A 26367-nucleotide genomic window follows, 5' to 3' on the forward strand; every position below is an offset into this window, starting at 1 on the left:
ACAGAAAGACAACTGAAATCTGAAACCTAACTGGATATTTCTATGGAAGAGAAATACATTAGAATCTCACCTTGCTATCCCAAAGTATCCTAATATCTAAATGGAAACACATCTTAGGTTTAGGGTTGGGATCTTCTTTTCAAAGACACACTTCTACAATGAATTTTTTTTTTATTTGCACCTGGCAATTATGAAACAGGAGCTAAAACTAACCGTCAAAATATTTCTCATTATATTTGAAGAGAATAACGCTCGAGTAGAATGGAGTTACTTAGTCTGAAAAGGCAAGGTGGGCTTTTGTCTTACTGCGGGGGGGCCCCCCAAAGCGCTCTCCGCTTTCAGTCCTTGGGTTTCAAAAGGGAGTTGAACCTGGTAGCCAAGGCTAAGGGCAACTGCTACAAATGGATACAATGTGACTAAAAAAAAAAAGGGAAACAGCAAATCTAGCTTGCTTCATCTTTCGGAGGGGGAAATTCACGCGCTACTGTATAGATTGCAGCGTTAGGGAAAACAGATTTGTCATGAGAGCATTCTCAGTCACTTCCCCAACTGAAGCCCTCCGGAGGGAGGCCTCGAGAAACTGCTGACTCAGTTTCCTCCATCGCCAGGACCCAGGCGCGCGCTGGTCCCCGGGCTTCCTGGGAACTAAGCGCCTCTGAAAAACAACAACAACAACAACAAAATAAATAAATAAACTAAACTAAAAAAATAATAATAACCAGTAGCGTCCCCCCCCCCCCCAACCCAACCGATGACCGGTAGCAATTTCTAGGTCCAGATCCTAAGGGTGGCAAACCATGTTCCCAAAACATGGGAAGGGCGGGGGGGTTTTTAAAAAAAAAAAAAAAGAGGAAGAAAATCTCAAAAAACATCCCAAGGCTCAGTCAAGGTCACCGCGAAGGCTTCGTGGCCATCTGGCCGGTCGGCTCCCGGGGGTCCCCGATGGCCGGGAGCTGCAGGAGCGCGGGGTGGTCGGGGCTTGGGGATGGGTGGGTGGGGGGAGCGCGCGGGGCGATGGTGCGGGGCTGGGCTGGGCTCTCCCCAGGGGCGATCGGGGGCCGCAGGGGTGTGCAGGGCGCGGCAGGGGTGCCCGGGGCGAGCCCCCACCCCACCCTCCAGCCGAGAGGGAAGGAGAGAGGGAGGGAGGGAGGGAGGGAGGGAGCGGGGAGGCGCGCAGGGAGGGAAGGGGCCGGCCGGGCGGGGCGGGAGGAGGATCCCGGGCGCGTCCGTCACCGGCGGGAGGAGGAGGAGGAGGAGGAGGAGGGGGAGGAGGAGGAGTGGGAGGAGGGGGAGGAGGAGGAGGAGGAGGATCAAAGATGGCCACCAGCCGCTGCGGGAAGCGGCCCCCGGCGCCCGCCCGGGCCGGCCGGCCTTGATGGGGACGCGCGGCCCGCGGAGCGCCCAGGCGGAGGCGAGCGCGGCGGGGCCGGAGCCGGCCGAGGCGGCGGCGGCGGCGGCGGCGTCGCGGGCCGGGCCGCTGAGCGCCCGCCGCGGTGCCCGCTCGGTGCCCGGCCGCCGCCAGGCCCGGCGCCCTCGGGTGAGTGTCCGTCCCCGCGTCGCTTTGTTCCCGGGGTCCCCGGGGTGGGGGCGGGGTGGGTGGGGGGCGGCCCTCCCCGGGGATGCTGGCGCGGCGCGCGCGCGCCACTCGCTCCCCGGGCCCCGCGCGCTGGGCCGGGCCCCGCCGTGTCACCTTCCCGGCCTGGCCCCGGCCGCCGCGCGCTGCCCTGCTGCTCCCCCGTTCCTCTCCCACTTTTATTGCATTTTTTTAATTATTTTTTTGATTAATCTGATGATTATTGGGGAGCCTCAGCTTGCCAAGCCGCGTTTCCCCGGCGCGTTCCCGAGAGGGACGGGGTTCGGGGTTCCCTCTCTTCCCCCCCAGACATCACGCGACCCGACCCGGCTGGCCGGCTGGCCGGTGGGGATGTTGGTTCCCGGGGAAGCCGAGTCTCCGCTCCCCCCCTCCGTGCCCAGCGAGCTCGAAGATGGTTGTTGTTTTCCGTGGGAAAATGGAGCTCCTGCAAAGAGGAGAAAACTGTTTTTCCTCTTTTTTTTTTCCCCCTCCTTTTCTTTTCTTTTTTTTTTTTCTTACCCCCCCACCTCACCCCCAACCCCCGGTTGGTTGTTATTCCGTATGGGCTGGGATAAATAATGGGCAGAGGAGTCCGTGAGTGCCAACTGGTTATTATGGAGTCTGAAATGCAGACAATTGAGAAAGCAAAACAAAACCTTGGGCCCCAGAGAGCGAGCGGCGTTATTTCACAGGTCGGGAGTTATTGGAGAGCAGGTTTGAAACCATCGGTGGTGGCCCCCGGTGGGGTTGTAGCTCCCAGATACAGAACACAACCAACCGGGGGAACGAACGAAGGGAAAGGGGGATTTGAAAAACAAGGGTTGATTTGAAAGAGAAAAGACTGGGTATGGTAATAGGACACAGGTCTAGCCAGTAAGTCAAGCCTGCCTTATCACGGAACTCTACCTTAGGAAGGAGCTTGCACGGAATATACTTATATTTAAAAGTCTACGTTCCACCAGGCCTCCTCGGTAACACTTTCTGTGCTATTTGGGTGTTCCAGTGCAGGGTTGACACCACTCACTCCCAGCTTGCTAGAAATCGAGGTTGCTAGTTGGGTTTTTCCTAGTCGAAATCTGTTCCTATCAAATCGGTGTTCAAAATGTATGCAGATTAGCAAATACCGTGATCTGGGCTTCCTTGCAGAGCTGTTTAAGAAAAAGAAGAACGATCGTGTAGTAAGTAGTACTGCTTAGATTTATAAATTCCACTGCTTTGCGATTTTTCCTAGTTAACTTGGCAATTTTAATAGTTCACATCAGAAATTCTTAATTTCTCTCGTGTGCTTCAGAGGAGCCTCGAAACCTCAGGATTCATATGCAGAATGGAATGGAACATAATGTATGTATTTTTTTCTCCTTGGTATTGTTCTTGGAGCAATCCTCTTCTCCAAAGGATCTGGGTCCGAAAAAGATTATGAACCCTGGGATATATAAGTGAAAACTCTATTATTTGTAAAGTTCAAGTTCTTAGAGATGATTAGATTATTTTTGTTCTTGCAAGTTAAAGAAAGCTTAGAAATTAATTTTTATGCCTTCTCATTGACATCCGAGACTAATGACTAATCCCGTTTTATAGATGGGGAACCTAGATATTTCGAGATGTTTGCCAGAGTCTCATCCTCTCCTGGTGGGATTGCGTTCTGGCCTGCTCTCGGTTTGAAGTCGCTGACAGCATTGCTTGATATTAATGATTAATTGATGTTTCATTAAAATTGGAAAGGCGATCTGAGATTGTCATCGCATTTCAAGCTGTGGGGTTTTGAACAGCAGAGTCAGAAGAAACCTTAGTGGTACTAACTTCACTTCATGGTTTTGGTCTGAGTAACACCCAAATAGGGTCAGTTTCTCCAGCAACCTCCAGATCAAATCTGTCTTCCTGATATTTTCACTGGGAACTCAGTTCTAGTTCTAATCTTTGTATGTGTGACACATGGTCATCCTTCAAGGGATTAAGGTATTGATGAACCCCACTCTTAGTTTTTTAATAGTCAGGTTCATTGGAGTAGAGTTGACTGAAGTGGAAGTTTTGACAAGTGGAATGCAACTGGATGATCATCACCAGAATAAAGATCTCAAACTGTTTTAGTCCTCCAGAAGAATCCCTTCTTTCCATCAACCCCCAAGTCTGCCAGCCATTAATCTAATGTCTCTCAAGCTTTGCTTTTCTTAGAATATTGTAGAAATGAAATTAATGGAGTCTTTGTGTCTTTCTTCTTTTCATCTTAGCATCTTGCTTTTAATCTTTACTAAGCTGTTGCCCACGTTCCTAGTTTGGTCTGTGGCAAGCTGATGAATGTGATGAGCTACTCTCCCAAGTGTGAGTTGGGGGGTGTTGGGGAAGGGTTAGGAAGGCTTTGATAGACGCTGCTAGATGTCTAAGCCACGTCCTTGAGATGTGGCTCATTTTATCCTTGCATGTGTGAGACCATGAATTCATCCCTGACACTGCCCCGCCTCCCTTGGTCCATACTTCAACCAAGTATGCAAGCCCAGGACTTGACAGAAGGAAGAGATTGGACAAAAAGATAGATCCCCTGATTTGTAGCATTTGTTGATTGTTTTAGTAAATACACTCAGCAGGGTTATATTAAGCACACAGAATTCCTGAAAATATATCAGCGGGCTCTCATAAGTATGTAGATCTAGACATAAGGCTGAGGTTACTATTTTATATTGTTGAGAAGCTTTCCCTGGTGATCCCATGACCATAATTTGCTTATTCGTTCATGAATTGATGGACATTTTCGTTATTCCCAGCCTTGGTCAATTGTAAATAAAGCTGCTGTAATAAATTATGTATAGAACTATGTAAGGAACAAATACTTTTGGCTTTCTTGAGTTTTGCCTGAGAGTTGGATTACTGGGGTCCCATGATAAGTTTATTTATACCTATAGCTCTATACTGAACTATCAAGCTTTGCCAAAATCTACCATTGTGTATTCCCATCAGTATTAGTGTTGGGGATGTAAGTTTCTTTGCATCCTTGTCAGTGTTTAACTATTAAAATTTTAGCTGTTTGTTCTCTATGTAATGATCTAACGTTTTAGACTCTCTTTTTCTGGTTTTCAAACGGGCCATATCCAGCGGTGCTCAGGGGGCATTCCTGGTTTTACTGGTTTGGTGTTTAGTGACTGTGGGGTGCTGGGGATTGAACTGGGGCCTCCTGCGTGCAGAGCATGTGCTCCCGCCCATCGAGTAATTTATTCCTGGACCACATCTGATTTTTCAGTAATATTGAGCCGGTTTAGGAAGGTTTTGATAGACACTGCTAAATAATTTTTCACTTTGGTCATCAGTTTTGATTTCATTACTAAGGCTAAACGGGATGATTCTTGGGTCTCATTGTGTAATAGTCATTTATGGTTTTTGAGTTGCCTTTGCTTATTTTGTTAAAGCAATCACTGTGGATGTCTAATGCTTAGCTGTTAAATTTTTCTTTTTCTGGGGTCCTTTTTAAATGAGACTGAAAACCTCTGAAAGGTTCTTTTTTCTTTAAGGGAAATTTAGATGGGACTGGGAATGTAACTCAATGGTAGAGAAGTTTTATGAGACCCCCGAAGGGGTGGGGAGATAGGAAGGGACTGCCCGTCCCTGCCGCCATGTGGCCTGGAGTATTCAGTCCCTGGTCCTACGTACCTGGCCTGGCTCTGCAAGTCAGGCACTGTAGCACCGTCCTCCCGTTGTTCATCAATTTGCTCGAGCAGGTCCAGTAACGTTCCATTGTGAGACTTTGTTGTTATTGTCGTTTGGCATATCGAATATGTCATGGGTAGCTTGCCAGGCTCTGTCATGCGGGCAGGATATTCTCGGTAGATTGCCGGGCTCTCCGAGAGGGGTAGAGGAATTGAACCCGGATCGGTCAGGTCGGCCGCATGCAAGGCAAACACTCTACCCGCTGTGCCTTCGCTCTAGCCCAGGCTCTAGCTTTAAAAGGCCCAGGCATCGGGCCTTTAAAAAAAATGGGTGGGTGTGGGGCCGGAGAGCTAGTACAAGGACTACGGCACTGGCCTTGGTTGCTGTCACCCCGTTCCATCTCTGGCACCACTTATGGTCCCCAATCATTACGAGATGTCACTCCTGAGCACAGACAAAAAAAACCCCCAAACCCCAAAAAACAAAAAATCCCAAAACCAAACCCTTGAGCACCACCAGTTGTGACTGACACCCCTCACCCCTCAAAGTTAAAATGAAAACTGATTCCCCCCAAATTATAGAGCATTTCTTCAATCCCTGGATTTAAAGGAGGGGGGAGTACACTCATCATGCAGTCTTGGTAAGAAACGTTACTACATCAATGGTTATCGTGCTATTTTTCAATATTTAGAAAGTGGTTTTCATGTATTATACTATGGTAGTACATTCCCAGTGAAACGTGTTTGATTTTTATTGCTGCCACCAAGTGTGTCAACTTGTATGTCACACAGATTTTTAATAAATATGCCATTCAAAGTACTGATTTTATTCTGGGATGGAATGGCTCTTAGGTTTTTCTTATAGGGTAACACATTGCAAGGCCTGTCATTTAAATACAGTTTTTTGAGGGGGCCCATCCAACAGGGCCCAGGGGCCGATCTCTTCTCAGGGGTTACCCCTGACTCTGAGCTCGGGGGTCACTCCCAGCAGGGCTTGGGGGACGGGTGGTTCTGGGCTCATGTCCAGGCCTCCTGCGTGCAGTTTGTACTCAGTGCCTTGCGTCTCTCTGATCCTTAAATGCAATTCAGAAACAGGGCGCCTGTGATGGCTTGGTCTCAGGCTTGCGTCTTTTTGTGGTGTTTACCGAGAAGGCGGTGGCGTGGCCGGCATACTTCCCACACTTCCTTCCAACTGAGTCAGGGATTGTACTTGGGCCGCAGAGGCCGGCGGGAGGGAACTCACAGCCTCAGTGGGGACGGCTGGTGCTTCACCGCCGAGCCCACATGAACACTGGAACCCAGAACTTGGTTTTTTCTTTTTTGGAACCAGTTCAAGCCTCGCATCCTAATTCCAGGTTCACAGTTCCCCAGGGAGGGGTCTCAGTGACGTGTCAAGCTCAATCTTAACGCCACCTTTCACTCCCATATGTCTCTCTTCCCTTGCCGCCCAAGTGTGAGTAAATGCTCTTCCCAGCTTCCCAGTGGCAAGCGAGAGTTTGTCTTCCGTGTCGCCGTCTGTCTTGGTGGCCACCTCCATCTGAGCCTCGCGTGCAGTTGCTTTTCTTAACTGAGTCCATCTCAGGGGTCTTTTCTTCAGGCCTGTGTTTCTCTCCTGGGGGTGACACTGGTGCTTCCGAGGTGACCCTTAATTCCAGTCTCCTAATCAAGTCCCTTCATGCGCCTTCCAAAATCAAATCTCTCTTTTCATTTTTGAATAACATAAAATTGATATGCATCCACCTCAATACACGTTCCTCTTCAACAGCTGATCATGGGTTCTGATTTGTGATTAAAGAATAAGTAGAGGGGCTGGAGCGATAGCACAGCGGGTAGGGCGTTTGCCTTGCACGCGGCTGACCCGGGTTCCATTCCCAGCATCCCATATGGTCCCCTGAGCACTGCCAGGAGTAATTCCTGAGTGCAGAGCCAGGAGGAACCCCTGTGCATTGCCAGGTGTGACCCAAAAAGCAAAAAAAAAAAAAAAAAGAATAATTAGAGCCCCAAGTTCAAGCTGGTACAAAGGTCTCTGTGACTTGGCTCCCTCCTGCTCTCATCTGTTAGCTGTTCATCTGTTCGTTCTCAAAGAAAAGTACCATTGGTTGGAACCGGGCTGAGTGCGGTGAAGTCAGCCAGGATAAACCCGGGCTGATCTCAGTTGTCTGTGGTACGTAGAATAACAGGCTGAGGAAATGCAATGTTGTAACGAGGACTGCCTGGGTCACCCTTGCCCCGGAGTGTAGGGAGAAGGATAGAGAAAGAGAGAAACTGAGGGGGAGAAGGGAGAAGATGAGAATGGGAAGTAATAGGGGGCCAGGGGTCAGGAGCCAGGGGTGCCCGCGGTGTGGGGAAGTGGTGTGGTATATCCCTGACGCAGACTCAGTGTGGAAGACGTGAGACCCCCAACTGCGACCACCAGACTTTAAAATGTGGCTGTCAAGTGTCAGGCTGAGGGGAACTAGGGGTGTGAGGGAACTTGGAAAGGATGGTGGGAGGAAGTGGACACTGGTGGGGGGAGGGGTTGGTGCTAGAACATTCCAGGCCGAAAACTCGACTATCAGTAATTTTGTAAATTATGGTTCTTTGGAACACCTGTCACTGTCACTGTCCTCTTGCTGTTTATCGATTTGCTCGAGCGGGCCCAGTAACATCTCCATTGTGACACTCGTTACTGTTTTTGGCATATCGAATACGTCATGGGTAGCTTGCCAGGCTTTGCTGTGTGGGCAGGATACTCTTGGTAGCTTGCCAGGCTCTCTGAGAGGGGTGGAGGAATCGAACCTGGGTCAGTCGGATTGGCAGTGTGCAAGGCAAATGCCCTACCCGCTATGCTATTGCTTCAGCCCTTGGAACTTTAATTAAAAAAAAGTTTTTTTTTAAAGTAAAATTGTCAGAACAATAGTACAGTGTTCGGGTCATTTGCTTTGCAGGATGCTGACCCAGGTTCAATCCTGACCCAGGTTTGGTCCTTGGCATCACGATCTGTGATGATCTATTCCCTGAGCCCTACCAGGTTTGATCCTGAGTTCTGCTGGCTGCGGGCCCCAGCAAAAACACACACACACACACACACACACAGGCTGGGGAGAGAGTCCAAAGGTGGGAGTGTGTGCCCTGCTAGGGGGCCCCAAGTCCGATCCCCAGAACTACTGGGTGTGGCTCCCAAACAAACGGAAAAAAAAAACCCCGAGTGCCCACCACCTGCTTGGCGCAGCTTTGAGTGAGGGCACAAGGCCAAGGGACCCGGTGATAGCGAGGGAAGAGATAACAGGGCTCGCTTCTGTCTGCAGCGTTGAAGGAAGGAAGGGGAGACTGAGGAGGGGGCAGGTGCTGTTTGTAGAGGACTGTGAGAAAGTTCCTCTGCTCTGACACCTGAGCAGAATTTGAGAGGGTGTGTGTGTGTGTGTGTGTGAGAGAGAGAGAGAGAGAGAGAGAGAGAGAGAGAGAGAGAGAGAGAGAAGAGGGAGGAGAGGGGGAGGGGGAGGGGAGAAAGGGAGAGAGAGAGACTGGAGGAAAGGAGAGAGAGATACAGAGAGAGGAGAGGAGAGAGAGAGAGAGAGAGAGAGAGAGAGAGAGAGAGAGTTCCTGGCAGTGCCGCAGTCCTCATGGATGGTGGAGTATCCTGTATTCTGCACTGGGTGACTTGGAGTCTGGCGTCCCTTGTGCGTGGACAGCTGCATTCCTGTCTCCTACTGGAAGTTTCTGCAGGCCTCCGCCACTGTCTCACAATAGTGGCTGGCTGCCCCTCCCCCGGTCCCTCGAACAGCCTCTGTCAGCTCCCTGGTAAAACATTTAATAGCTCGTCTGTTTGTTTCCTCTTCCTAGGCCTCGGTCCTGGGTTTCTTTCTAATCCTTTGAATTCCAGCTCCCTTGAATAATGGTCTGTTGAGCCATGGAAACTGCTGGAAATGGGATTAATCATTGAAAACAGGGCAGGAGACACCCAGTGGCTGCGGAGTGACCGCCCACTGCTCTGAGCATGGACTCTGTTTGCTGACATTTGCTGCTTCCCGTCCCAAGGTGGTGAGCTGCAGACAATAGGTGCTCAGTGAAAACTCAGTGAGCCACTGAGCGCCCATCCACCCATCCGAACCTGCCACCTGCCTTTGTTCCGCTTCCCTGAAGCCCTCGGGCTTGTGTCCTCCTATACCTTCGATACCTTCACGATACCTTCATTCCTTCCCTGCGGCCAAATACTTCTGCTAAGTGACATTCTCGGGAAATGCCAGAAGCCTGGGAAATGCAGCCCTCCTCTGTCACCCAGTGTAATCATAGAGAAATGCATTCGACTTTGCTTCGAGCCAAAGTCGGGGTTCACTGCAGAGTACTTTCGCTCATTCACGCTTCTGTCTTCCTTTTCTTGGTTGAAATTTTTGGCATTGCCTGAGGACTGCGCCCTGGAATCTTTAATAAACAAGACACTGCTTGGTCTGGAATATCACTTCTGTTAACAGCTCAGAGCCGGAGCCCTGCAGAGTGTGAAAATTCTAGTATCACATGCAAAGTTGAAAGTGTTTTAGTGCGTTGCATTTGGTGCAACATGCATGACCGAATTGTACTGGTAGAGATGTGAGGGTTTTGTGGGTTTTTTTGTGGTGTGTGTGGGAACCTACCCCAGGGTGCATCTGTGCTCCAACCCTTGAAGCCAGCACCCTCGCCCCGGGACTTTTAATTTGTTTGCTTTGTGTTCTCCATGGAGGGGCTCAGGCCTTGACCCTTCACCCTTGGAACGCCAAAGTATCATCTTAGGCCTAGAACCATTCCTGGAAATGCAGAGGCTCCCGCCCTGTCTGATGTCCCAATTCCTCCGTCTTTGAGGCTGGGGGAGGAGCCTTGGGAGAGCCCGTTTCTGCAGAAGCTGCAAGGCAGAAGCGAAGCTTGGAAAGTCATGTCTGTGAGTGATACTAGCTATTCTCTCTCTACTTCTGTCATGCAGTACACGCTCCTGTCTGCAGGAGATCCCAGGGACGGACTGACTGTGCCTCTGTAGTGGTGATACGCCATTCAGTCATCTGTACAGGAAATACCTGATTTCTTATTATTTATTTTTTTTGCTTTTGGGGTCACACCGGTGATGCTCAGGGGTTACTCCTGGCTCTGTACTCAGGAGTTACTCCTGGGACCCTATGGGATGCTGGGATTCAAACCCGGGTCGGCCGTGTGCAAGGCAAACGCCCTTCCCGCTGTGCTATCTCTCCAGCCCCCAATACCTGATTTCTTAGCCTACTAACTGTGGGCACAATTTGTATTTTGACCACCTGCCTGGAATTTCACGGTGTGCTCTTTTGGGGAAGCGTGCGGGGAACGAACTTGCCATTGACGATTTAGTGGTTCTAGGAGAGGCTGTTGTCCTTCTTCCAAAGGAAGTGCTCCTCAGATTGCACTTTGTTTTTCTTGTGTCAAAGGTAATCACTAATAGCGCCGGCGACATTTTCTTCCCGGAGACGCTTTTATTTTTGTAGTTTGGGGGCCTCCCGCTCAGTGCTCAGTTGCTGCTTCTGACTCAGTGTTCAGGACCCACCCAGAGAAGGGTAGACTCCTCAGAAACATGGAAACTCCAGAAGAATCCATATTATGAGAAGACCACCAACAGCTCAAGGCTTTCCTGTCAACGCCCAGACTCATTTTTATACTCCAGAAAAACCATTTAGAGCAACTGTATAAATGTCCCTTTTGAATTTGCTCTTCAAGCCTTGATCTCCCTTGAAAAGTTATCTCTATCTCTTGCTTCTCTCCTCCCTCCCTCTCTCCCTCCCTTCCTCCCTCCCTCCCTCCCTCCCTCCCTCCCTCCCTCCCTCCCTCCCTCCCTCCTTCCCTCCTCCCTCCCTCCTTCCCTCCCTCCCTCCCATCCTTCCTTATTTGTTTGTTTGTGTTTTGGGGGGGGTCCACACGGGGCAGTGCATGGGGTTTAATTCCTGATTCTGCATTCAGGGATCATTCCTGGCAGGCTCAGCTTGGGGGACCTTTTCGGATGCGGGTCTCTCTGTCTCTTTGCTTGCCTCTGTCCACTCTGGAGAAGGCCGTGTTCTCTCTCAAACGTGTACTTCTCCCTTTGCTTCACCGTTTCACCTCCTGCGATGGGCCCGCCAGGCCTCTGCTCAGGTTGGGCCTGACCCCATCTAGTTGGGGCATTTCCTGCCCTGGCGGCCAAGGTGGGTCCATCAGAGAGGTGGGCGCACTCGTTCCTCGAGTCCTCCTCCCTGGCTCCGCTAACCACTTGGTGAGCCACCGTGATGTTATTCTTCCTGAGCCGATCACTCTTAGAGTAGAATTAATGTTTGTGCATCAGGTGTCCAGTGTTCCTGCATTACTGCATCATAATTAGCTACCAATTACTTTTTTTTTTTTTGCTTTTTGTGTCAGACCCTATGGGATGCTGGGAATTGAACCCGGGTTGGCCGCGTGCAAGGCAAACGCCCTCCCCGCTGGGCTATCGCTCCAGCCCCCCAGTTACATTTTAATAGACCTTTGTTTCAAGATATTCTGCAGAAAAGCACTGTGGTGAGGGATGATGGGCTGCGGATGCTGGAGACTGCGTGATGTCGTGGTACACTTTGACAACCGCTCACTGTTCTGACACAAGGCAGGTCTTTTTCAACAAGGAAAGTAGAATCCCTTGGGGCCGGAGCGATGGAATAGCAGGGAGGGCATTTGCCTTGTAAATGGCTGACCCAGGTTCGATCCCCAGCATCCCACGGGGTCCCCCAAGCACCACCAGGAGTGATTCCTGAGTGCAGAGCCAGGGGTTACCTCTGAGCATCGCTGGGTGTGACCAAAAAGCAAAGCAAAAAAAAAAAAAAAAAGTAGAATTCCTTGCAAGACCCGAGCTTCCCTGCCCAGTGCCTGAGGCCTTCAGCTGGGCCAGCTCTGCTGGGTGGGTGTGGGACTGAGTCCCTGCTTTGTGAGGAGAGCACCCTTAGGTGGGGCTGTAATTTATGCACGTTTGGGAGGTCATTGAGATGCTGTGAGGCAGCAAACCTGCAGCAGGTGTGAGATGCTCTGTGTGCATTTTCCAAGGGAGAAGAAGGCTGCATTTTGGGGGCGCAGAGGGGAGGGGTGATGGGCAGCTAAGTCCTGTTCTTTGATTCTTGGGGCTGTCCCCTTCAGAGGGTGAAGGGGCTGACAGGGTCTGCTGGGGGCCAGGGTGCTGTCCCCTCACTCAGGTGCAGGTGGGGGCCTCCTTGTCGCCTCCTTCAAGAAGGCAGATTTCCAGGGAGGTGCTGAGTGATTTTCTTGTCTCTCAAGGGGTGGTTTGACAGTGAAGTTTGGGAACCCCGGGTCTTAATTCCTTTAGAGTATTTTGTTATTATCATTTCTAAAAGTTAAGTGCCTGTTTATAATGACACTTGAAAAGGGCCGGAAGCTGAATTGAATTCTTACTCTCCTCCCCTCCTACCCGTGGGTCCCCTGGCCCCCCTTTGTTCATCTATTGTCAGTCTCTGCCCTCCAGACTCCTTGCATGGCAGTGAGAACTGAGTTCTGTCTAAGTTTATTTGTTAAAGATATAGGGGCACACCCAGCAGTGCTGGGCGACCATATGGGGAGATGCTGGGGATTGAACCCAACTCGGCCACGTGGAAGGCAAACTCGCTGCCTGGTCTCCTATCCCTCTGGCCCCAACTCTTAACTTTTAGCACTTCTTAGAACTGCAGCCTTGATACCTGTGTTGTGGGAGAGATCGTGTTGCAGGGTGAGTTTTGAGTTTTGACATGTGTGATAAGTGTGCCTTCAGCACTTGATAAATATGCTCCTTTTTTTTTCCTTTTTGGGTTACACCCAAGCGAGTCTCAGGGGTTACTACTCCTGGCTCTGCACTCAGGAATCATTCTTGGCGGTGCTTGGGGGGACCATATGGAATGCCAGGGATCAGCCGCATGCAAGGCAAACACCCTCCCCGCTGTACTATCGCTCTGGTCCCTGCCCCGTTTTTTAAGCACTGTTCTAGCTTCTTTTTGTGTGTGTATGTCTTTCTTCCTAGCTTGCTGTCCTTTATTTTCCAGCAAGTTCTTTTACAAGAGACCACATTTCTTTTTATTAATCTGAAAAAAAAATTCGATATATATATTTTTTGGAGCCACACCCAACAGTGAATAGGACTTTCTCTTGGCTCTGCACTCAGGAATCACTCCTGGCGGGGCTCAGGGAACCATATGGGATGCTGGGAATTGAACAGAGGTCGGCTACGTGCTAGGCAAGTGTGTACCCACCAGGGAATAGTACCCCGCTGTACTAGTTCCCTGGCCCCATGATGCGGGATCATTATGTCGTATTAAGATGCCATGCTCAAAATTGTTTTGTATTATTTACTGTTTTTTTCTGGAGGGGTAACTAATTTGTTTTTGGACAGAAACTTGCTCTAAGAGAAATGTCCACATACAAGACTTTCGCTTTGTAAATCGCACAGCTTAGGAGATCATTGAGTTATTGGATATAGGACTTAACAGTTTAAAAAGAATTCTACAACTGTGGTCTCAGATTATTTAAATTTCAGTATGTTTTGAGCATTTGAGTTGAGAAAAGCAGCTTATTTACCTTCAATAATTATTTTATTTATTTATTACTTTTCGGGTCACACCTGGCGATGCTCAGGGGTTACTCCTGGCTTTGCGCTCAGGAATTACTCCCTGCAGTGCTCAGGGGACCATATGGGATGCTGGGAATTGAACCCGGGTCGGCCGCGTGCAAGGCAAATGCCCTACCCACTGTGCTATCGCTCCAGCCCCTTACCTTTAATAGTTCTAACATTTATTCAAACTACAGTTGCTCACTGTACTTTCATTTTTAAGTTTTAAGGTATTACAAACTCACAGGAAGTTGTAAAAATATAGGTGCCTTCACCTGTTATCTTGTGTTCATCCAGTGATGACATCTTGCATAAGTCTAGTACAAGTTATTTTACTTTATTACTAAAAGCATCCTGCTCTTTTTCATCTTGAGAAGTGTTCGCATATACAAGAATGGTACTAATTTTGGGCCAGAGCAATAGTACAGTGGGTGGGATATTTGCCGTGTTCACAGCCAGCCCAGGTTCAATCCTGGACACCCCATATTGTTCCCTGAGCCCAGCCAGGAGTGAGCCCTGAGCCCTGTCAGGTGTGGCTCCTAGCCCTCCAAAAAAAATATTTTACTATTTTTGTTACTCTAGGATGAATAGGGGTGGCTGGAGCAATAGCACTGCGGTAGGACGTTTGCCTTGCATGCAGCGAGCCCGGCCGAGCTGGGTTCGATTCCTCCACCCCTCTCGGAGAGCCCAGCAAGCTATCTCGCCCGCACGGCAGAGCCTGGCAAGCTACCCGTGATGTATTCAATATGCCAAAAACAGTAACAACAAAAGTCTCCAATGGAGATGTTACTGGGCCCGCTTGAGCAAATTGATGAACAACGGGAGGACTGTGACAGTGACAGGACAGTGACAGGATGAATAGGACTGTTGACAAAATCAGATTCTGTGCCTTTTTCCTAAATAGGAGACCAGGTCTGAGCTATTCCTCTGAAAAGGATTTCAGGTAACTAGGCAGATAGAAGCAATCACCCCAGATTTAGTTCCATGGCTTACACTACCTAATTCTTTATTCCTGGGAACCCTGAGGTGGCAGTGTGTGTGTGTGTGTGTGTGTGTGTGTGTGTGTGTGTGTGTGTGTGTGGTGGGGGGGAGGAGCACAGCTGTGCTCATTCTCTTCCCGGCTGTGGACTCAGGACTGAGTCTTGGCAGTGCTTAGAAAACCATACAGGGTGCCAGGAATTCAAACCAGGCTTGGAGAGCTTGGCAGGACGCAGGGCAGATATGTTCAGCCCTGTGCTGTCTCTCTGGCCTGTCATGCTTAACGTGTATCAGAACATAAAGGGAGAACTACCGTGCGGTCATTAATCAGGGAGTACTGATCAGGCAGCCCTAATAAGAGAGTTTTGAAGAGCGGAGAAGGCTTGTTTATCCTATTGTTGAATTAATAGCTATAGAACATTGACACATATTATATAATGTATTTTAGGAGAACGTACTTTTATTCTCTCATTAAACACGTACACATAGGCATGTAATTGGCTTCCAGTAAGCATTAGTTGGATGAATGAATGTACTTAGGTAATAAGCATGTTGCCAGAAATTATGTAAATCTTAAGAAAATAACTGTTTACTGTCACTCAAGAATTTTAAGACTATTCTCTAGTGAAAGAATGACAATGCATATTTTATAGTGTTTCTTTATTCTCTCCATAAAAGTCTCTTAGTACGATTGTAACCAGACTTCCTGGGTCAATGGCTGGGCTCTTTCTGACGCTAAAGCCCAAGTTCTTTCTCCACAGCACAGCGCTCAGTAAAACACGGGGTTGGCTGACACAAATTCTAGCTGCAGATTACCACCCCATATGTAAACTTGGATTACCACCTGCTATGGGGGTCTTGGAACTGAGTCAAAAAGTATTTGTTTAAAAATAAATTCATGGGGCTGGAGCAATAGCACAGCAGGTAGGGCATTTGCCTTGCACTTGGCCAACCCGGGTTCGATCCCGGCATCCCATATGGTCCCCCAAGCATAGCTGGTAGTAATTTCTGAGCGCAGAGCCAGGAGTATCCTCTGAGCATCACTGGGTGTGACCCAAAAAGCAATAAATAAATTCATGATTTGATATCAGACAATGGCTCGTATACCTGTTTTATATACCTATGAACCTGAAGTCATGTAAAACTTTTTTTTTTTTTGCCTTTTGGGTCACACCCACGATGCTCAAGGGTTATATTCCTGGCTCATGCACTCAGGAATTCCTCCTGGCAGTGCTCAGGGGACTATATGGGATGCTGGGATTCGAACCCGGGTTGGCCTCATGCAAGGCAAACGCCCTACCCGCTGTACTGTATCTCCAACCCCCAATGTAAAACTTCTTGAGCAAAAAGAGTTTGTGAATGTGAGAAGTTTAAAAAGCCCTGTTACAAATGCCAAAGGCCATAACCAAACAAGTATGAAGTAACAAGCTGTCTTCGCTTTTAGAAAAATTCTTGCATATTGATTGCCTCACGTATTAGAACTTGCTTTCCTTGTGTAATGACTAAGTGCTGAATCACAGCAGGTGAGGGCTTTTGAGAGGGGCTGTGGGGCTGAGTGCTTGCTGGAGGCCCGGGTTTGATCCCAGCCCCATCTGCCTAGTCCCCTGAGCACCCCGGGAGTGAGTTGGGAGCTGCCTCTGCTCATTGCCAGGTGTGGCCCCCAAACAAACAAAACCCACGTTGGGAGAAGGGAATACGCTTGCTCAGGATTGAGGGGGCTGGAGAGGACCCCCGGGATCAGACTCCTGTGGGGCACATGCTCCAGGCATCTGGTCCCCTGCAGGTGCCCAGGGCTGCTGTCCACCATCCCCGCACCTCCGGTGATGTCAGCTGTGTGAGCACTGAAGCTGAGAAGCCAAGTGGTAGGGCCCTGGCAAGGCCATGCGTGAGGAGGGCATATTTTTGGCACCCTAAGGCGCCATCTGCCTGATGTGGGAACCCTGGCGGGTACCCCCAGGAAATGTGGGAGCAGGAAGCAGATAGCTACCGGGCTGGGGTGCAGACTTGGCATGCTGGAGGCCTGGTTTGATGATGCCCATCACCACAGGGTCTCCCGAGCCCCTCCAGAAGTGACCACGGGGCACTGCCAGCTATGACCCCCCCCCCAAAAAAAAATAATACCAAGACAAAAGCAAAAGCAATGTGGGGGCCTGAGGCCAGGCGTGTGCACAGCAGCCAGGAAGGGGGTGGAGGGGAGATGACTCCTGCCCGGGAACCTCCTGATTGCTCTGACGGGCCGAGGCCGCCAGGCAGAGCTGTCAGCTACGCCAGTAATTTCCTGGTTTCCCCCTAACGTTTCTGAAGCTCGTGTCGTTAGCAAGCTTCAGGGTATAGAGCCTGGACCCCGCTGTGTATTTTCATGAGAACGAGGTCCTCACGTTCACGCGTGTTTCCACGGAGACCCAGATTCCCTCTGAGTCATGGGAACGAGTGAGCTCCGTGCATCTCAGCCGGTAGAACGCATTGCATAAGCCCTGCAGGAGCTGGCATGGTGGGCGGGAAGGGGCAGCACCACCATCGGGACAGTGGCCAGACCAGCGTGGGGGAAGGAGGGTCAGGCTGTCCTTCTGGTAGGACAGCCCAGTGGTCTCCCTTCGCGGCTTGGAGATGTATTTGGTATCTCTCCTACAAAGCTTGTTCACTCTTTCCCCCCTTTCTGGATTCTTGTTTTTTGCTTTTGAGTCACACCCAGCGATGCTCAGGGGTTACTCCTGGCTCATGCACTCAGGATTACTCCTGTAGGTGCTCAGGGGACCACATGGGATGCTGGGAATCGAACCCAGGTTGGCCGCATGCAAGACAAACACCCTACCCATGTGCTATTGCTCCAGTCCCCCTTTTTTGACTTTTAAGCACTTTCAGTTTTCTCTTATAGCACTGTAGCACTATCCTCCAGTTGTTCATCAATTTGCTCAAGCGGGCCCAGTAATGTCTCCATTGTGAGACTTGTTGTACTGTGTTTGGCATATGGAATACATCATGGGTAGCTTGCCAGGCATTGCTGTGTGGGCGAGATACTCTTGGTAGCTTGCTGGGCTCTCCGAGAGGGGTGGAGGAATCGAACCTGGCTCTGCCAGGCCGATGGCTTGCAAGGCAAACACCCTACCTGCTGTGCTATTGCTCCATCCCCAGTTTTCTCATAATACTTTAAATTAAGGAAAAAAAACAAAGAGCCACTGTCTTTGACCAGAGCGAGAGAGCGCTTGCAAGTTCTTCCCGGGTGCTTGCCTTGTGGCATCCCGGCCCCCCATCTCTGCATCTCTGCCGGGAGTGATCTCTGAGCACGGAGCCAGGAGTGAGCCCTGAGCACGGCCAGGTGACGCCCCAAGCAGTAACAGCAACAGCCGCTTGCTTACTGTTACTTGCCCGTGGATGAAGATCTTTAAAGGGGCCTCATGTTGGTGCCCCGGGGGATGGCACAAAGGGGCAGGGGCTTACACTTGCCATGTGGGAGTCCTGGCCTCAATCCCTGGCACAGAATGGTCCATTGAGCATCCCCTGAGCACTGTCAGTGTGGCTGGAAAGTCACAACAGTAACAATGATCCTCATTCTAGCCTTTTTTGTTTCATTTTGCTCCTACCTTCAAAAAGAGTTTTGTTTTAGTATTGTCACTGTCACTGATGCTGTCCTCCCGTTGTTCATCAATTTGCTCGAGCAGGCCCAGTAACGTCTCCATTGGAGACTTTGTTGTTACTGTGTTTGGCATATCGAATACATCACGGGGAGCTTGCCAGGCTCTACCTTGCGGGCGAGATACTCTCGGTAGCTTGCCAGGCTCTCCGAGAGGGGCGGAAGAATCGAACCCGGGTCAGCCGTGCAAGGCAAATGCCCTACCCGCTGTGCTATCGCTCCAGCCCTATTCTGCAGACTAGTGAGATCATCTACTATTTGTCCTCCCCCGAGTTAATCTGCTTGACTATGTCCTCCTCTTCCATCCACATTGCAGCCGGCTACATGCTGATTTCATCTTATCGCTGCGTAGTGTACCACAACCTCTGAACCCATCTCTCTGTTCCTGTGTTCTTGGCCATTTGGGCTGTTGCCATGTCCTGGCTATTGTACTGAGGCCTGCAAACAATGTCGTGTGCACACAAAGCAGCAGGCACACATCTTGGTTTTGGTTTTGTTTTTGAACCACACTCAGCAGTGCGTAGGGTCCTTATACATACCTCTTTTCAGACTAATCTTTTTGTGTTGGGGGAGATGCCAGGAAGCGGCATTACTAGATTGTCCGGGTGTTCTATTCTTTTTGGTGGAATCTCTATGCTGTTTTCCACAGAAGCTGAACCAGACAGTATTCCCACTGACGGTGAAGGAGGGACCCTTGTTGACCACACCCCTGCCAACAATCTTCTATTTCATTTTTCAATATAGAAGTCTAACTGATTTTTGTGTGTTGGTTTTGTGGCCTACCACTTTCTGCATTTTTTTGTCTTTATGACATTTTTAGAAGGATCTTTAAGGTTTTCTTTGTATATTATCATGTCATCTGCCAGTCGTGAATGTTTGACAACTTCTTTTCCAGTTCAGATCCCTTTGGTTTCTTTTTCTCCCTAATTGCTGTGGCGAGAACTTTCAAGACCATAGTGAATAATTGTGGACAAAGTGGACATCCTTGTCTGTGGCTCGTCTCAGAGGGAAAGACTTTTCAGTTTTCTGCCATTGAGTATGATATTGGCTATGGATTTTTTTTTTTTTTGTAAATGGCTCTTATTATCTTGAGATAGGTTTCTTCTGCCACCATTTTTCTGAGGTTCTTACCATAAATATATGTTGAATCTTGTCAAAAGTATCTGTTGCTAAGCTAATATGATTTTTAGCTCTACTGTTGGTTTGGTGTATAACATTAATTCATTTGAGTGTGTTGAACCATCCATGCATCTCTGGAATGAATCCCACTGGATGAAGGTAGATGGTCTTTTTGATACATTATTGATTTCGGTTGCTAAGATTTTTGTTTAGAGGGGGGCTGGAGTGATAGCACAGAAGGTAAGGCATTTGCCTTGTATGCGACTGACCCGGGTTTGATTCCCAGCATCCCATATGGTCCCCCGAACACTGCCAGGAGTAATTCCTGAGTGCAAAGTCAGGAGTAGCCCTGTGTATCACTGAGTGTGACCCAAAATGCAAAATAAATAAATAAATATAAAAAAAAGATTTTGTTTACATCTTTGTGTTGATTTTTGTTAGGGATATTGGTCTGTATTTCTTTTTTAGTCATGCTCTTAACTGTTTTCAGTATTAGGGTAATGTTGGCTTTAAAGGAAATTTTAGGAAGAATTGCAAGAGCTTCAGAAATATTGGTAGTAAGTCTTTGAAGGTTTGGTAGAAGTCACGAGGGAATCCTCTGGACCAGGACATTTGTTCTTGGGGAGACTTTAAATTACTGTTTTAATTTCCCTACTCATGATCGACCTGTTCAGGTTTTCTACTTCCTCCTGGTTTAATCTTGGGAGGTTGTGCGATACTAAGAATTGATCCTTTTCTTTTAAGTTCCCCATTTAAGAGAAAAACATGGTGTTGTTTATGGTAAACCCCTTAGTAGGGTCTTTGCATTTCTGAGCTTTGTTATAGTAATTTCTCTGCTTTCATCTCCCAAATACCTAAAGATTTATTTTACTACCTGTGTTTTTTTTTTCCAGACTTGTTAGTTCATTAAAAAACAAAAAACAAAAAACAAAAACAAAAAGAAAACAAACAGTCCCCGGTTCTACTGACCCACTGTGTTGTTTTTTGGATTTCTATGACATTCTCTTACTTGCAAGTCTGTGCTGCTGCCCATGTGTGTCAGGTGGCATCCCAGCAGCTTTGCTGCTCAGGCTTGGCACAGTGACAGGGGAGCTCGTCACACGCTGGCATCCAGGGCCCTGTGAGCACGGCAGTTGAGTATGTGACCCCTGGAAGCGCTGCTGTGAATTGTGCAAGCACTGTGTCCAGGAGTGTGACTCTGAGTGAGCACCACCAAACTGTGTGACCCCTGGCCACCACCTCGCCAAATATCTGTGCCCTGGTCCTTACAGTAACAAAAGGGAAGAAGAGGAAAGTGTGGTAGTACTTTGAGTGATAGTCTAGCGGGTAGGGTGCTTGCCTTGCATGCAGTTGACACGGGCTCAATCCCTGGCATCCCATAGGGCCCGCTCGAGCATTGCTAGGCGTAATTCATGAGTTCAGAGCCAGGCGTAACCCCTGAGCATTGCTGGATGTAGGGATTCCTTCTATCCCTGCCAGAAAACCAAAAAGAAGGTAACTGTTAACATTAAGTTGAGGGAAAAGTCATAGTAATAGAAACTTGAAAGTAATTGCTTGTTTGAAAGGGTTAGAGCTGAGGGAATTAATTTATGATATGAGGGGGATTTACATCATGTTTATTTATATCAGGCAGGTCATTATTATTATTATTATTGTTATTATTATTATCATTTTAGGGAAAAGGGACTTAAGACTCACATCTTACTTGGTTTTCTTGGAGTAAATACTCCCTGATCCTTGTCATTTCATGGGGACTATATTGCATGAATCATATGCTGAGTATATTTGGACTATCTTGCAGACCTCCATTGGAATCCTTGATTTGTTACTTAATGGAATTTATTAACTGCTTACTTGGTATGTTGTAACTTTTACTTATTTATTTGTTTGGGGCCATACGCACTGGTGCTCCGGGCATACGCCTGGCTCTACACTCAGGGGTCACTCCTAATAATGGGCATGGGGACCATTATGCGGTGCTGGGGATCAAGCCTGGTCTGTCGCCTGCCAGGCCAGTGCCCTATGGCTGTACTATGTCTCTGGCCCCTGTGTGCTGGAACTTTTTTAAAAATAAGACACATTTCCTCCTTTCAACAACTAGTAAACTAGTTTAGCTAATGAAGTGATAATTAATAAGTAATGTGGTATCTATTTTGAGATCTCATTGACTTTTTGTTAGCCACAGAACTTGGGAGTTGGATTGGCCAGGCCATCGTTCAAGCTACCTCTCTAAAAATAATAATAATACATTGAGTTAGAGCTCACATATACCAGCTCCGATAAAGCTCAATTTGGGAGCACACGATAGGTGTCCATCCCAGTGGCCGGTGTGCAGACTGGAGTCCATGCTTTGTCGGTGTGAGACCAGACCTGATCCCAGAATCATGGAATAACATCCACATGTGAAGCCGGGAGTGGTCCTTTAGCACTGCTGGGTGTGGTCAGAAATCCAAAAGAAATCTGAAAGTTCAACATGTAAATTTCAGAATGATCAGCCTATCGCGTCCGGTTCTCACCTGGCATCATTCGTAGTGTGACCTTCCTTCCCCATGACAGGCTGTTACGGTCTCAGCAGCCTCGAAGCATGTCCCACAGAAGCTGTCGTGGGCATGGTGTGTTTTCCACGCCCACCACAGAGTTCTTTCTGGGGGTCGCTCTTCTCACCTTTTCACCTATTCTGTGTGTCCCCATTCACTCACCCACCTGCCATAGGCAGCTGTGTGTCTGCTCTGTGTATGGGCCTGGGTTGTGGCTTGTGTGTGTTGGTTTTTAAGTTCCACATGGCAGAGAGCTCTTGTGATAAATATTTACCTCTGTCTCGTGACTTACTTCATTCAGGTCACTGCCCTCCAGGCCCTCACATGTTGTCATAAAAGGCAAGACTGACTTCTCAGTGACTGACTAATCACCTAGCAATCCTCTAGGTCTCCAACTCTGCGTTGAGGTCAGGGGGCCCAGTTGGCCTGGTCATGTGGCTTAGATGTGTGGTAATGCTGAGCCATCCAAGCTTGTGCCCTTTTATTTTTATTTTATTATTATTATTATTAAATGACAATTATTATTTTTATCCCCATGAGATACAGTTAAAAAGCTTTCCTATATGAGTTTCAGTCATACCTTGATCAATCACCCAATCCTTTACCAGTGTATAGTACCACCAAGGTCCCCAGTATCTGCCCCCTCCATCCCACCCTCCCTCTGCCTCTGTGGCAGACAATCTTCCCCATACTCTGTTTCATATTGCTTGTTATGAATAGCATAAGATGTCATGGCCGTGCTCTCCTGGGATTCTAAAATTTTAGATGGTAAGGGTCTGGAGAAATCTCTGCAGTGAGCTGCTCAGTTCTGAGATTCTTTTCTGTGTCTCTGGATCATGGGCATTAAGGAGCTTAAGTAGCAGTTGGAGGCAGTTTGTGGGCGTGGCCTCCAGGTTCCCATGGGGACGGGAAGATGAGAAGGACTGGCCCATCCCCTATCCCTTGAGGCCTGGAGTTTGCCACCATTGAGCCTGCGTACCTGCACTTCTCATTGGGTTCTGGTAGTTGGTGCCCCCCGGGATTCTTAGGGGGCAGATGGAGGGACAAAGCCTGCCCCAGTCTGAGGTTTGTGCCCTTTCTTGATCGTGTTTGGACTGTGGTAGGACTGATGGACTTCACATTTCTTAGAACATGTCCCTGCCTTGGATTGGAGCCCCACAGCTCAGTGTGGATAGCAAACTTTATTTCCTTCATTTATCTAGTTTCCACATCTTTTTTTTGTTTGTTTGTTTGGGGGAGGGGGCATTACCAGCTGTGCTCAGGGTTTACTCCTGGCTCTGCACTCAGGGACCACTCCTGGCAGTGCTTGGGAGGAGGAGGCATATGGGGTTATGGGGATCGAACCCAGGTCAACCACATACCAGGCAAGCTCCCTACCCACTATACTATCACTCTGGCCCAAGTTTCTACCCAGATTTCCAGGTCCCATCTATTAAGTCTTTCAGGGAAAAACTCATTTCTGTTGTTAGTAAGTCATATTGTAAATAATGCCGCGTTATTATAAATAATGCCACAGTTAACACAAGGCACACAATCTTCTGTTGATGGGGATTCAAGATAGATAAGTCCTGGAATGTTGTGTTGAAGGGGGGGTCAGGGAGGGAAGGAGAGTAAATCGATGATTGAGTAAGTACATATATACGCGTGAGTCATCACTCGAGAATTCTTAGTGTTAGTAAGTGTGCTACAGGTGGTGCCCTGAAGCTAGAGGTTGGGACGGATCCTCAAAGCTGTCATCCAGCCCATGGAGAGACTAAGCAGAGACCAGACTAGGAACTCCAACAGCGTTGCCACCCTCACCTTATTATGGAACATCAAGGGTAGCACCCGGAGTGGGAGCACGATAGGGTGGATATCTGGACAAGCTGAAAACTCAGGTCATGGACGCTGAGGTATACAAGTCGGATGAGCTAGAACCAATGGGCTGACTTGAACCGGAAGCAGAGGTTGTTAGAACTGCGGAGCTCAGCGTTTCTTGTTCCAAGTTCATGTAGTGTAGATAATAGGATTTAAGTGACAGGAGCAGCGAGGCAAATGGAGAGCAGAGCAGACTGGGCTGGTTGTCGTTGTGTCGTTGTGTGTACCTCTGGTCTGGACAGGGCATCCGCATTGATGCTGGCGGCCATCCTGGCTCTAGCCAGGGCACTCAGGAGGCCTTGTGGTGTTGGTGATTGGACCAGATGCGAGGTCCAGCTCTTAAGCCGTCTCTCAGGTCTTATCTATTAAGTCTTTCAGGGAAAAACTCATTCCTGTTATTAAAATCACAAATCACAAATCATCCTGTTAATCGTTGATTGCCTCGAGCAGGCCCCAGTAACGTCTCCTTCATCCTAGCCCTGAGATAATATTCAAGGCTCTTTAGGAGAATGAGACCCATCATTGTTACTGGTATTTGGCATATTGGGTACGACACAGGGAGTTTGCCAGACTCTGCCGTGTATTCCTGTTATTAGTAAGTAATATTTAGTTTGCTCTGTTGGTTCTGATGTGACATCACAGGATGCAAAGAACTGCTGCTGATGCATCATGGGAATATCTTCACAGGGACCTGCTGTTGTCACTGCATCTCCAGGGAGCACACCAAAGGCTTGCTCTAAATTGCTTTCTTGAAAATTGGAGGATTGGGGTAGCATTTTCTACCTGAGGGCTCTAATATCACAGTTCTGAAAGCAAAAGTGTATTAGGTTAGGTGTTTGGTTTTTTGGTAGGGTAAAAAGGATTTAAAGCAGATGTTTCATTACGATAATTAGATGCTATGAATTCTCATATCTTTTCTTACATCCTAGAAGTCCTATGGGTATTTATTTTGAAGGTCTGTCGTCCATTGACTCTTGCTCAGGGGAGAAAAGGCAGGTCTTGAATCCGTGCTGGGAACTGAACGATAGATTGAAGGAATCAGCCTTGAACAGGAGAAACTAAAGTGAGAGTTTTATTTTATTTTGACTTTGGGGTCACTCCCGGGCAGTGCTCCGGGCTTACTCCTGGCTTTGTGCCCAGGAATCAACCCTGGTGGGGCTTGGGGGACCACATGGGGTGCCAGAGATCGAATGCAGGTTAGCCGCATGCAAGACATATGCTCTGTCTGCTGGACTATTGCTCTGACCCCTAAAATGAGAGTTTTATTTATTTATTTATTTATTTGTTTGTTTGTTTGTTTTTTGGGTCACACTTGGCGATGCACAGGGGTTATTCCTGGCTCATGCACTCAGGAATTACTCCTGGCGGTGCTTGGGGGACCATATGGGATGCTGGGAATCGAACCCGGGTCGACTGCGTGCAAGGCAAACACCCTACCCGCTGTGCTATCACTCCAGCCCCAAAAGGAGAATTTTAATCCCTTTTCTCACACCCCTGCCTGTCGTGTGACTTCACTCTAAAGATTCTGAGGGAACATTCTAGTGGTTCTGCCTTGCCTTTTCATTGTTTTCCCCCTTGGGGTGGGAGGGGGTTTGCTGACGCCAGTGGTGCTCAGGTTTTTCCTCCTGACTCCCCATTCAGGGATCACTCCTGGCGGGCCCAGGGGACCATATGGGGTCCCAACTCAGGTGGGCCACATCAAGGCAAGTGTCCTACCTGCTGTATTTCTGCTTCAGTTCCTGCTTTTTCACTTTTTATATTGAAAGCATTGGGTCGCCCTGTTTAGCCTGGCTGTGTGCCTTTCAGAGGCGGGGGTGGGGCTATGCCGTACAGCCCTTTAAGCATCTGTCCTGTGAGCGGGGCCATCCCAAAGGAAGGAACGTGGAAACCAGGCAGCTGTCCTGCGAGACGTGTAGAGTACTTTACCTTCTGCTCGTCTCTTCCAGTCTTCCTTAAATTTTTCTCATGCGAGACCTCGTTGACCTTGAGGCATTTTTATGCCACCTGGGGCCTCTAGCTAAATAAAATAGGTATGCAGACAGTTGTTGATAATAAATCACATAGAGATTAATTTCATTAATTTTGTTCTATAATTCCCTCTTTCAAAATTTCATTTGATTTTTAATTGTCATGGGGGTTTTGTGATTTACAATGCTGTAATCGGTGGTTTTCTGTGCATGTCATTCCAACTCTGCACCCATTCCCTGCGCACCCACCTCCCGCCCCCAGGGCTTCGGCGGTCCCCGCTCCCTTTCGAACCCTCAGCCGAATGCATCAGTTTTCCTGTTGCGTTGGCTTCGCCCCTTTGTTGCTCCCTTGTTGTGTATGTTTAGGTCTCACAAATGAGAGAGATCTCTGCTTGCCCATCTCTTTTCTTCTGACTGTCTTCACTTAGCGTGAGAGCCTCTAGTTCCTTCCAGGTTACTGCGGGTCGCATGATTTTGCAAGTTGAATGCTGCATAGTATTCCATTGTGTA

General features: G+C 48.5%; 1 protein-coding gene across 1 annotated transcript in view; it reads left to right on the top strand.

Moving 5' to 3' along the window:
• The first annotated feature begins 1438 nt into the window (after window positions 1-1438).
• Window positions 1439-26367, top strand: part of WDFY3 (WD repeat and FYVE domain containing 3) — a 277239-nt gene continuing 252310 nt past the window's right edge. The window contains exon 1 of the mRNA XM_056111481.1: window positions 1439-1537. The gene's annotated coding sequence lies outside the window, so the exon portion shown is untranslated. The remainder of the gene's footprint in view (window positions 1538-26367) is intronic.

This window comes from Sorex fumeus, unplaced genomic scaffold, assembly GCF_029834395.1.
Source record: "Sorex fumeus unplaced genomic scaffold, SorFum_2.1 ptg000013l, whole genome shotgun sequence".
Classification (NCBI taxonomy): domain Eukaryota; kingdom Metazoa; phylum Chordata; class Mammalia; order Eulipotyphla; family Soricidae; genus Sorex; species Sorex fumeus.